This window comes from Monodelphis domestica, chromosome 2 (assembly GCF_027887165.1).
Source record: "Monodelphis domestica isolate mMonDom1 chromosome 2, mMonDom1.pri, whole genome shotgun sequence".
NCBI lineage: Eukaryota > Metazoa > Chordata > Mammalia > Didelphimorphia > Didelphidae > Monodelphis > Monodelphis domestica.
The window spans coordinates 264,274,200-264,285,120 of NC_077228.1; the positions used below are offsets into that span (position 1 = coordinate 264,274,200).

The following is a 10,921-nucleotide window of genomic DNA, read 5'->3' on the forward strand; positions in this document are numbered from 1 at the left end:
CAGCTTTTAATTTCACAATCTCCCCTAAGATACTTTGGAATATTAGTCCCCCCAATGGATCTTGAAAAAACATAACCAAGTTATAAATTATAATAATTTATGGATAAAAGAAAAAGAGAACAAAACCAATGATTGCTAGGTGCATTGACAAAAAGCCAATTGGGGGGGGTAGTCCCCTTTGGCAAAGCAGTATACCTACAAAATAAATGTGTTACAACCCCCCACAGTTTGACTTCACTACAACCCAAAGTTCATTCTGGATCTTTTGGTACAGTGTGAGGTTTCTGCAAGCATCTCCATGGCACCTTCTCCAAGCAGTTCACTTCCTGGATTCTGAGAGGTAGCAAGTTCTCAAACAAGAAAAACTTTTATAAAACTAGAATTTTATAACAATTATACAATTCCCCCCCTGAGGAGGATGTTGTCAAACACATAGATCAACTCAGGTAGTCACTGAAGCTCATGACTTTCAATCTAGGCTTAAATGCTCCCTCTTGGGGGTCATTTAGGGGTATCACATCCCTTAACTTTCCTACCTCTCATCTAAGACTATAACCCATCACAGGATAATCAAACCTATTGAGTTTGCTCCCTCCTTTGGAATGAGGCTATAATAGCTCTAAAGGCATGTTTTTTATATGTCACATCCCTTGTAATTTGGAGGCTAGGACTACAATAGCAAAAGTCACTTCAGATTTTATATTTTCCCTACTTCAGGTGTGGAATATAGGCACTTCATTCCAGACGGCCCTTTAAAATCAATTTAATTAATTTTTTTAGATCATTAAATTTTCCTGGATTTTTACAATTCTCTAATCCAGTCATATGGGGAAGTACAAATAAAGAGTATGTAACAGCATATGTAGCTAGTTGTCAAAACACAGTAACTTAAAATGACATATAGTGTAACAGAACTTAATGAATAAAATAAAATCTTAAAATAAGCAATTAGCAAATACCACATATGAGACAGGATACAGGAACTGAATTCAACCATCCTTTTTGATAATTCTGATACATTTCCATAAAATAATAGAGTCTGAAAATGCTTAAAAATCTCTCTTCATAGACCTCTTTAAGGTCCCTTTCCCTCCCCAGGATAATTATCCATTTAGGTTCCTTTTGTCACAGCTCTGGGATCTCCCATAGCAAGGGAGAATTCTGCACTGAACATAGTGTGGAGGAATCCCATATTTGGATGTATTGTAGAGAGTGGGCAGGTCAGAATAGTGAGGGGGTATAGGGAGATGAATCTCTCCTCACAATCACAAGGACCAGTGTACCCAGGAATAGTAGGAAGAGAAGACATCCTAAAATTGGGATCTGTTTGAGATAGATAATGTACTGCTCTTTCATAGAGTAGGCCATGCTTAAAATTCTAATTCCTGTTTGGAAGAGTAATCTTCCTTCCCCTTTCCCTTAAGGGCAAAACTCCAGGGAGAAGATTGCTTCCCCTGCCAAGTGGACAGGGAGTTAAGAAGGATTGACTAAAGGAAACACACCCAGGCTTCCAAGCAAGCACTCAGCTATTGGCAATGTAAGGGAAAGAGAGATTTTATACTTTCTAAGCCTCCAGAGAGGGGCTCCAATCAGCAGCAGTAATAGCAACAGTAGCAGCAGCAGCAGCAGCAGCAACAGCAGCAGCAAAAGCAGGCTCTGCAAGGACCAACCAGATAGTGAGACAGACAGGAGTAGGTGGCAGCTTAGAATTTGTGGGGTTGGAGGGATGGGGCAAAAAGCTGTGGCAGGAGAAACATGTTTTTTAACTAATCTACTCAAAGAATTAAGGATATCTAAACCCCACTTCTGGTTGCCATAAATTTAAGAGTTAAATTAAAGTCCAATACTTCAAGTATTATTTTATACAGTTTATTATCTGACAAAGTAGAACCACATGACCAAGTTATTCTACTTGCTCAAAGAGTTTGCTGCACCAAAGTCACCAACAGGAAGGAAAGAGGGCTAGATACAGAACTCCACCCAATTTATCTCCTGTCTAGGTCAGCACATAATGATAAGAAGTGAGTGGGATCCTGGGAATCATAGTTTTTAGGGTAATTGCTTCCAATTTCACACATATTCTAGATTAGAATTTTCCTATATGTGAAGTGGGGAAAGGGAGGAAGAAATGAAGAGAACTTGGCAGCAAAAGATCTGAAAGCAATTGTTAAAAAATTGTTTCTACATGTAATTTTAAAATAAAAATATCAAAAGTGACAAAAAGTTCATTAGAAATTGTACCAACATAGTATCTAGAATTTTTTTAAACTTAATAATTGAAATCTGAGAATAAATTATCTTGAGATTTTAAACCCTCCCACTCCTTTTCCTTTGAGCTGGGTTCAACAGACGTGAAGGCTAGTTCTAACTGAGATTTTAGGAGATCTAGCTATTGTATTCACGATCTTCATAGCTCACTTTCTCAATAGAGAGGGTTTGGAAAAGAGTATTGAAATTGATCTAGAAAAGGTACTTATAACTTAAAGTTATAACTCTAGAAGAACCAAGATTTCACTGAACACAAAGATAATGACTTAGTATTTTTAGTTATTCTTACATTCTGATCCTATTAAACAAACAACCCTGAAGTTAGGAACATGCAGTTTTCCAAGGATAACTGAGGAAACAATGATAGGAAAAAAATAAACCAGAAAAAGAAAATCTATTTGAAATTGAAGGGAAATTTACTCTTAGCTACTTTTCCATAATGTTTAACAAGTCACAAACTCTACATTGATTGTTCCATTTATAAATAATCACATTATTTATATTATAGAGAAAGTAGATACACATTCTCTAGATCATAGGGGTTAATAGAAGGGGGAAGAGTGACAATTTCTTTATTGTCAGATTTACCTGAATCAGAATATCACCAAGATTATACTAAATGGAGAAAGAAAAACCTTCTCTGTCCCCTCGTTTTCAACAATCAGCTATGGCCTGTTGAATTTCTATATTCGGTGTCTCTTCAGATCTATCTTCCTCCTCTTCCTTGCCATATCTTAATTTTGGCCTTCATTACCTTTTGTCTTACACCTCCAATAGTTTCTCTACCTTCACCTCTACCTCTAATTCACTTTGCTAACTCATGAAATTATTTTTTCTAAACTATAGTTCATATCATTCCTTTCCCTTTCAAATATTTTAATGGATTGTCATTTTTACCAGACTCCTCAAAGCCTGACATTCAAAGACATCCACGCACACTGTCCTTCACACACACACACACACACACACACACACACACACACACACACACACATACACCTAGAGTCTATTTCCCACCTACTTTCCCAGATTCTTCTTCCTACTAATCAAGATAGCTAATTCATCCTGAAGACACCTAATAACTACTCTGGGGGATATGTAATTCACTCCTTTTAATGTAAATAACAAGCAAAATAGACTCCACTCAAAATCAGTTGTTTAAGTGGATAACTCTTGCACTTGTTCTTTAGATTCCATTGACCTCTTTGAATTAAGTGCAATGGACTGCCATGGAAGATAGTGGATTCTGTAATAGTGAAAGGTTTTAGGGGAGGGTAACAGAAGGGATAACACTAATAAAATATATCAAAGGGGTTTATTTAATTAAACAAGGATAAGGGAATTGGAAAGGGATTAGGGAAGTACCTATTACTATTAACCTACCCAGGTATTAAATCTAAATAAACCTTAACAATTACTAAACTACAAGGTGTTAGTTAGTAATGTCCACAAGGCCAGATTCTTACAAATTCCAGAGTCCTTGTTTAGGTCAAACAGCAGGATCAAGATATAGGTCCTCAATAGTTCCAAAAAGGGAGAAGGTTCTCACCATTTACAAAGGTCCACCTATGTGAAGGGGATCACTCACTCAACCTTATTTGATACTCCAAAGTCCTTGGAAGCTCCTCAATTGGTTTCTTCAGGGAGACCACTAGGAACACCTTCCAGTCTGCCACCCAGTTTGAGAAAGAGTTTTTCCAACTGACTCAGAATCCTGAAACAGCCAAGTTCTGTGGAATCTTGATTTTGTACCATCCCAAACAATCCCAGGGGATTGTTTTTAAAAAACAGGTTAATCCATATTATAATGACACTTGATAGCTTTTTATGTTAATTTAGAATTTATGTACATATCAGGGTGTATGGGGTGTATGGGGTGCTCAGGGAAGGGTAGTATCTCTGGTAGGGAGGGCTTGTTGTGCCCTCCTAGGGCAGCTCTCCAGCCTCTGACCCCCACCTGACACCCAGTTCTCACTTGTGGCTCCCAGTAGCTGCTAGCATATGGCAGCGGCCATACCCCGGGCAACAGCTTCGACAAGCCAGCCAAACCTTGTGAGGGTAGCCATCGGGTCATCGACCCCTGGTGAACCAGGGCTTTGCTCACCCAGCATGTGAAGACTGCTTCGGCTGAACAGACGGAAGAAACAAATAAGAAGGTTCAACAGCTGAGAGGGCGACGCAGCAAAGCACTGTGGAGTGCTTAGGGCGTGTTGGAGCACAAAGAACAACAAGGCCATCCAATGCAGCTGAGGAAGTCTCCAGGTGTAACAACTTTTCGTGCCACTGGACCCAGGCTCCCAATGCCGAGAGAGAGGGACTATCTCTGTGCATCGGTTTTTCCACTTAAATCTCTTTCACGCATAAGTATAGATCGTCATTCTCAGTCACCGAAAGACTACTACTATTACTACTACATATCAGAATTTGAGCCTCACAACAACCATGGGAAAGAGATGCTCTATTGTTTTTTATTCTAAAGCTAGAGATCAAAGAATTTAAGTAAGAGACTTATAGTTCACAACTGATAATGGTCAGACACAAAATTCAAAACTAGGTATTACTAACTCTAAGGATCTCATAGTATCCATGACATTATTGAGGTTCTTTCTTAGAGAATCTAAGAAGTTACCTCCTCTCTATAGAAATATATTTTTAGTTGGAATGGGTATTTGGGATTTTTATTTTAAGTGTTATAAAATCTGAAGATAATATATAACATACAATAATTTAATTCTTGGTGAATTTCCTTTCACTATATATTTCATAGTAGTATTTCTGGAAAAAAAATAAGTCAGTGTCCTATTGTATACTAAGTTCCTTTCTATTCTCTTACTAGTCTTTTCACAGCCTCCTTAAATTCCTTATTTCTTAGAGTATAGATCAAAGGATTTATGCTAGGGGTGATGATGGAATAAAAAATCCTAAGGAGTTTTCCTTCATCTTGGGATGGACTATTTCCTGGCTGTATATACATATAGATGACAGTTCCATAGAAGATGGATACCACAATGAGATGAGAAGAGCAGGTCCCAAATGCTTTCTTTCTCCCTGTGGCAGACTTAATCCTCAGGACAGCCACAACAATGAAGCAATAGGAGACAAGGATGAGAAGTGGCACTAGGACAATAACCAGGCACATTCCAAATGTGGTTGCCTCCATCGCTGTGGTGTCCACACAGTCTATCTTAATTGTGGCTGACATCTCACAGAAGAAGTGGTCCAAGTGATGATTCCCACATCGTGGCAGGCTCATTGCATATGGGGAGAGGATCATACAATTTATAATGCAAACAAGCCAGGCCATTGTCAGAAGACTTTGGCAGAGTTTGGGGTTAATGACCACCATATAGTGTAGAGGCTTGCAAACAGCATTGTAGTTGTCATAGGCCATCACAGCCAGTAGTATACATTCAACTGAGCAAAGAACCATATCAATGAAAAGCTGAAGTTATTCTTTTGTTCTGACTCCAGATGTTGACTAACATTTGAGGGACAATATTAGTGATATAGCAAAGATCCAAGATGGGCAAGTTTCTAAGGAAAAAGTGTTTGGAAATGGATATCTAGGAGTGACACCAGGATGATGGCAATGTTACTGATCAAAGCAATCATATAAAAGAAAAAAAACAACCCCAGAGATGGTCACGTCTAGCTGACAATGGTCTGTAAAGCCGAGGAGAATAAATCCATAGAAGTAGCTATAGTTACCCATCTTTATCTTCTTTTATGAACAACCACTGTGAAAATAGAAAAATCAACAAAATATTTCAACAAACCACAGCAAATTTACTGAAAAATTGGATAAAATATATTCATAATGAAAATCTGTAATCGTATTCAATCACTAATATTGGTACAATCTCCCATTATTTGGGGTTTTCAGTAGGAGAGTAAAGGAGAACAGAAGAAAAAAGAGGGGGAAAAAAGAGATAAAAGAAAAGGAAAGCAGGAGAGGTACTCTGATTTTTCATGTCTCAGAAATAACTACCAGCCAAAGACATCCCTTAAAAATATTGTAATTAAAATGTTTCTCTTCATTTTGAATGTACTTGGTATCCTATAATACTGAACAATGGTCAAGCATTCATTCAACCTGCTATTTTGGTCAACTTAAGTCAATTCACCTTGTCAAATTCACCAGAAGTCTTTCCATTGCCCTGAGTGTGATGCTCATTTTCAATTCTCAGAGACAATGTTGTATTCTATGTCTTGTGGCCATATGACAATACTAGAATAATGATATAAAAAAAAATTGGCCTTTGTTTCTATTGCACTGTAAAATCCTTAAGGTATATTAGAGGAATGTAAAATCTCTTGGGTTGTCTGAGTAGTCTGAAACATATAATTAATGAGGCATTTTTAAAAAGAACTCAAAAGTAATTTTAGATGGTAGCTATGCAAACAAAAAAGAAGATAGGTTGGCCACAATAAGAGTGAGGAATAACAAGTAAATAGCACACATGCTCTTATGATATCAATAGAAAATTAAACACCTCCTTCACATGTTGAATAGGTTTCTATAATGAATCTATGGAAGGGCATAGACAAGAGTTGTACCTTATAGGTTGTGAACTCCATCATCAGGGAACAGCAAAATAAATAAAGTTATAGATATATTTAAGGAAAAGGTTACAGTTTCTTTGTAGGCAATAGACAAAATCTTCTTTCTCTTACATTTAGGAGGCATTTTCACTTGAGACAATGACAGAGGCACAAATATAAATACACACATATAACATATATTCATGTATTAGGATAATATTATATAGTGTTACATATGGAGTAAGGAGGAAAGACTATATTATGATTTATTATTTCTTCCTACACTACAAATGAGTGATTCACTGAAAAACAGATATAAACTACTGTCATTCTTTAGCAACCTTTTGGAAAATTCTCTTTCCATCCTTGCTTCAAAGCCTTAGACGGCCCCTCAAATCACCATGTAGTACAACTTAAGCCTGACCAAGAATTCTCTAGAGTGCACTGATGAGTCATCATTCAGGTTTAGTAGAAATGATGTAATCAAAATACAGACATATGAAAAGGGAGTGTGTAAAGCCTGTGAATACTGGGTGACCCAAAACCTCAGTGAAATTTAAAACTTTACTAAGACTTTTAAGACACGATATGTAGTTTTAAACTACATGAATACATTATTAAGACAAATAGTGGACTCTCATTATTCACCCTTTATATACATGCACAATAACATATTTTCTCAAAGCAGTTCAAATTTCAGTATCCTGAGTTTAACATGAATTGATTGTTATTATGATCAGGAAATAAGAATCAGTCAAATTGTCAATGTAGAAAGGAAAAAGAAAAAAACCAAACTATTGCCAAAGAGGTCTAATGTGGAGGACACCTCTCTCACTCTGAACCTTCTGTTGAACATTATAAAACTCTGGACTGGTGTTAACATTGATCCTTATAGTATGACCATGGAGTGGAATGATTTGGAAGGGGAGGACAGCAAAAATTCTAGGTTAGACCCAAAGACTTTCAGATCTAGGGAATCTAGTTACCTTTATAATTCAACATTGTCTCTGCTCAACCCTTTCATGAATTCTACAAAAGCAATATGGTATATTAGAGGGTGAGAGTTAGAGTCAGAAAGATTCAAGTACAAATTCTGAATCTGTTAACTATTAGCTATGATTTCAATAAAGAAAAAACAAATTTCTTTTAACAAACATACCTAGTCAAGCAAAGCAAAAATAGTTTGTGGAGGAGATGCTACAGATGTGAAATGCATGCACTTTCAGATGAATACTATATTATTGGTTTTACTTTGTTATTAAAAACCTCATTAGAAAGAGTTATCTGTAAATATTTGTAACATAAAACAAAATACATCAATAAAACTTTTTAAAATTATTGTTGTGACAAAAATGGAAATTGAGGCAATTTCCATCAATTGGAGTAATGGTTTAAAAAATTGTGGTATATGGTTGTGATGGAATAGAACTGTATCATAAGAAATTATGAGTAGGCTAATTTAAAAACAAAAAAAGGAAAGGAACTAGATAGGATAACAAACAGCAAAATGAATAAAAGGAAGACAATATTATATACATTTGCAAATTTAATACTTGAAGAATAAATTGTGAATTTCACCTCCAGGGAAAGAACTGAAAAATGGAAACATGAAAGACATAATTTATATATACCTGTCTCTAAGATGATGCCTTCTTTGAGGTTCTTGAGGTTCAGATGAGGCAGTGTAAAGTATATTACATGCATAAGACCTTTAAAAACAGTTACAGACCAACACATATGATTTTCCCAAGAAACACACCTATGATATGGAAGACTCCCATGAAAAATTGACTCAGGTGGTTACCTGAGTCAGTTATACTTCCTTGTCACAAAGAAGTCTTTCTTAGTTCTTTTATTCTCCTCCTTTCCAAAACACTTCCTTTGGTGTTCACTATAAAAAGAACAATCTAATACCAACTCAGAAATGAAAATTGTTTTTCAAGAGTTGCTGCTGCTTTTCTTCACCAAAGGTAAACTTATTTAATCCCCTAACCATAGCAACAGCATCCAACCTAAAAGATCCATTCCTCTTTGTTGTGTTTTTAGATTAAGGGGGATTCTCCTTGTCTGATATTGACATCCTCTGTAGGAATTCAGCTAGCACATTCAGCTAGTTCTCTTATTTCTTGTCAATACTTTTTATTCCTTCTGAGCTTTTCCATACTCAATAGGGCTGTCTGTGTTAGAAGCTGATAAACCCTAACTAGAAGCTAGTGGTTTTAGTAACCTGCTAGATATTTCTCTTTTGAACTACTATCTGAGATGCTCTTAATCCTATGTGTTGAACTTTTGGTTTTCTTTGGGCACAGAGGAGATCGCCTAAATGTTACTGACACAATTACACCTATGGTACTGAGTAACATTGCCTTTCGGTTGAGGTACAGTATTATTCTCATTAATGTAATATGAGTACTTTTCAATGAGGACAAATGAGGTTAAGGTCTAAAAATTACATTTCAGTTTTTCCAATTATGACATAGCCTTAATCAATCAACTGTCTAATTCAATGAGAGAAGATATAATATTTAATAGATTGAATTAATTTTGATGTAATTTATATTGACTAGACAATTGACAATTATATTGGTGAATCTTTTTTAAAACTTATAAAATATTTTATAGAAATTTCTGAAGCTGATTATAGAAATAAGTCCATGAGCTGGTAGGTAGACAGATAAATAGTAGAAAATAAAAAAGAAGTAGAGTGTGAAAATGAATATTAAATATTTATTTTATTTATACCTTGGTACATTTATAATGGATTTGACATTGAAATAGTATTTTATGGTATTATGGATATACTATCTTAATTCACATGCCACTTCAGTCACTAACTGGCCTTGAGCAAATACATCATTTAATATATCTAGTCCAGAATGCCTTATCCAAAATAATAATAATAATAATAATAGGATTTCCCTTTTAAGGTTCCTAATAGGTTTAATCTATTATCTTTTTTATCTTGTGTTCTTATTTGACCAACACGGCCATGTAATGAAGGCAGAGAAAATGCTACAGTAATGGAAAATAATTTACACTTTCATTTGATCCTCCATTTCACTGAGTAGATTCCCATTTAGCCAATATAGAAACAAATTTAAAATCAAGGATTTAGAACTATAGAACTTCAATTTTTATACAAATTTTACAGATAATAAAACTGAAGTCAATAAATAATATTAGACTTCTTAATCTGAATCAAAATTATTATACTCAGTTTCATAGTTTAGGGGCATAATTCCTTATTGTCTTTAACCCTAGAGTCCATTAACATATAAAATATTTTGATAGCTCTTCTTTAATATAATTAATTTTCTTTGTAGACCTATGTATTTTATTGATTTAAAAACTTTATTTTGAGAAAGGATTCATAAGAATCACCAGGTTGCCAAAGGAGTCCTTGACGGAAAGAAAAAAAAAAGGTTAGGAGCACTTTCTCATTTGAAGTAAAAATGATAATGATGTCAGGAATAGTCCTGACCATAATCTTATAAATCCCAGCTCGGAATTTTATGTTTATCACATTTATGTTAATCTCCTTTTTAAAACTAAGTCTCTTGATCACAAATTGATGAGATGGAGTGATGGTCAATTAAAAAATGAAGTTGCTGTTGTGTGGGAATCAAGAGAACCATTTATAATCTATCTTATGGATACTGAATCCATCTTGTGCTGCCACTTTTTTATTTTCCATCTGGTTGTTTTTCTGTAAATATTTCATGGTAAAAAAGATGGTGTAAAACGTCTATCATTTCATAAGTTTATGTTGATGCAATTAATCAGCATCTCTCAATTCCAGGAAAAGAAACACCCTAAACCTACTTGTTCTACTACCAACCCAAATCTCCCAATCTGGAAAGCCCCTAATCTTTCTTTTAATTAGAAACCATATCATCTAATTTTGTATCTTGACTTGTATCCCGGTTAATGGTTTTCCTATAATTAATTTGTTCATTTGATTGTTTTCATACATAAAAAGCTTTCTCTATATTGAGCGTCTATGGACCATGGGCCATGTTGACAAACCTATGGCATGTGTGCCAAAGGGGGCTGCTCTCCTCTCCCTCTCCATGCATGCCTGAGGACTTTTCTCACTTCACCTTACCCTCTG

General features: G+C 35.4%; 1 pseudogene; it reads right to left on the reverse strand.

Annotated features, from left to right (window-relative positions):
* Window positions 1-5,089: 5,089 nt before the first annotated feature.
* On the reverse strand, window positions 5,090-6,057 carry LOC100617158 (olfactory receptor 2W1-like; annotated as a pseudogene).
* Between the last annotated feature and the right edge of the window lie 4,864 nt (window positions 6,058-10,921).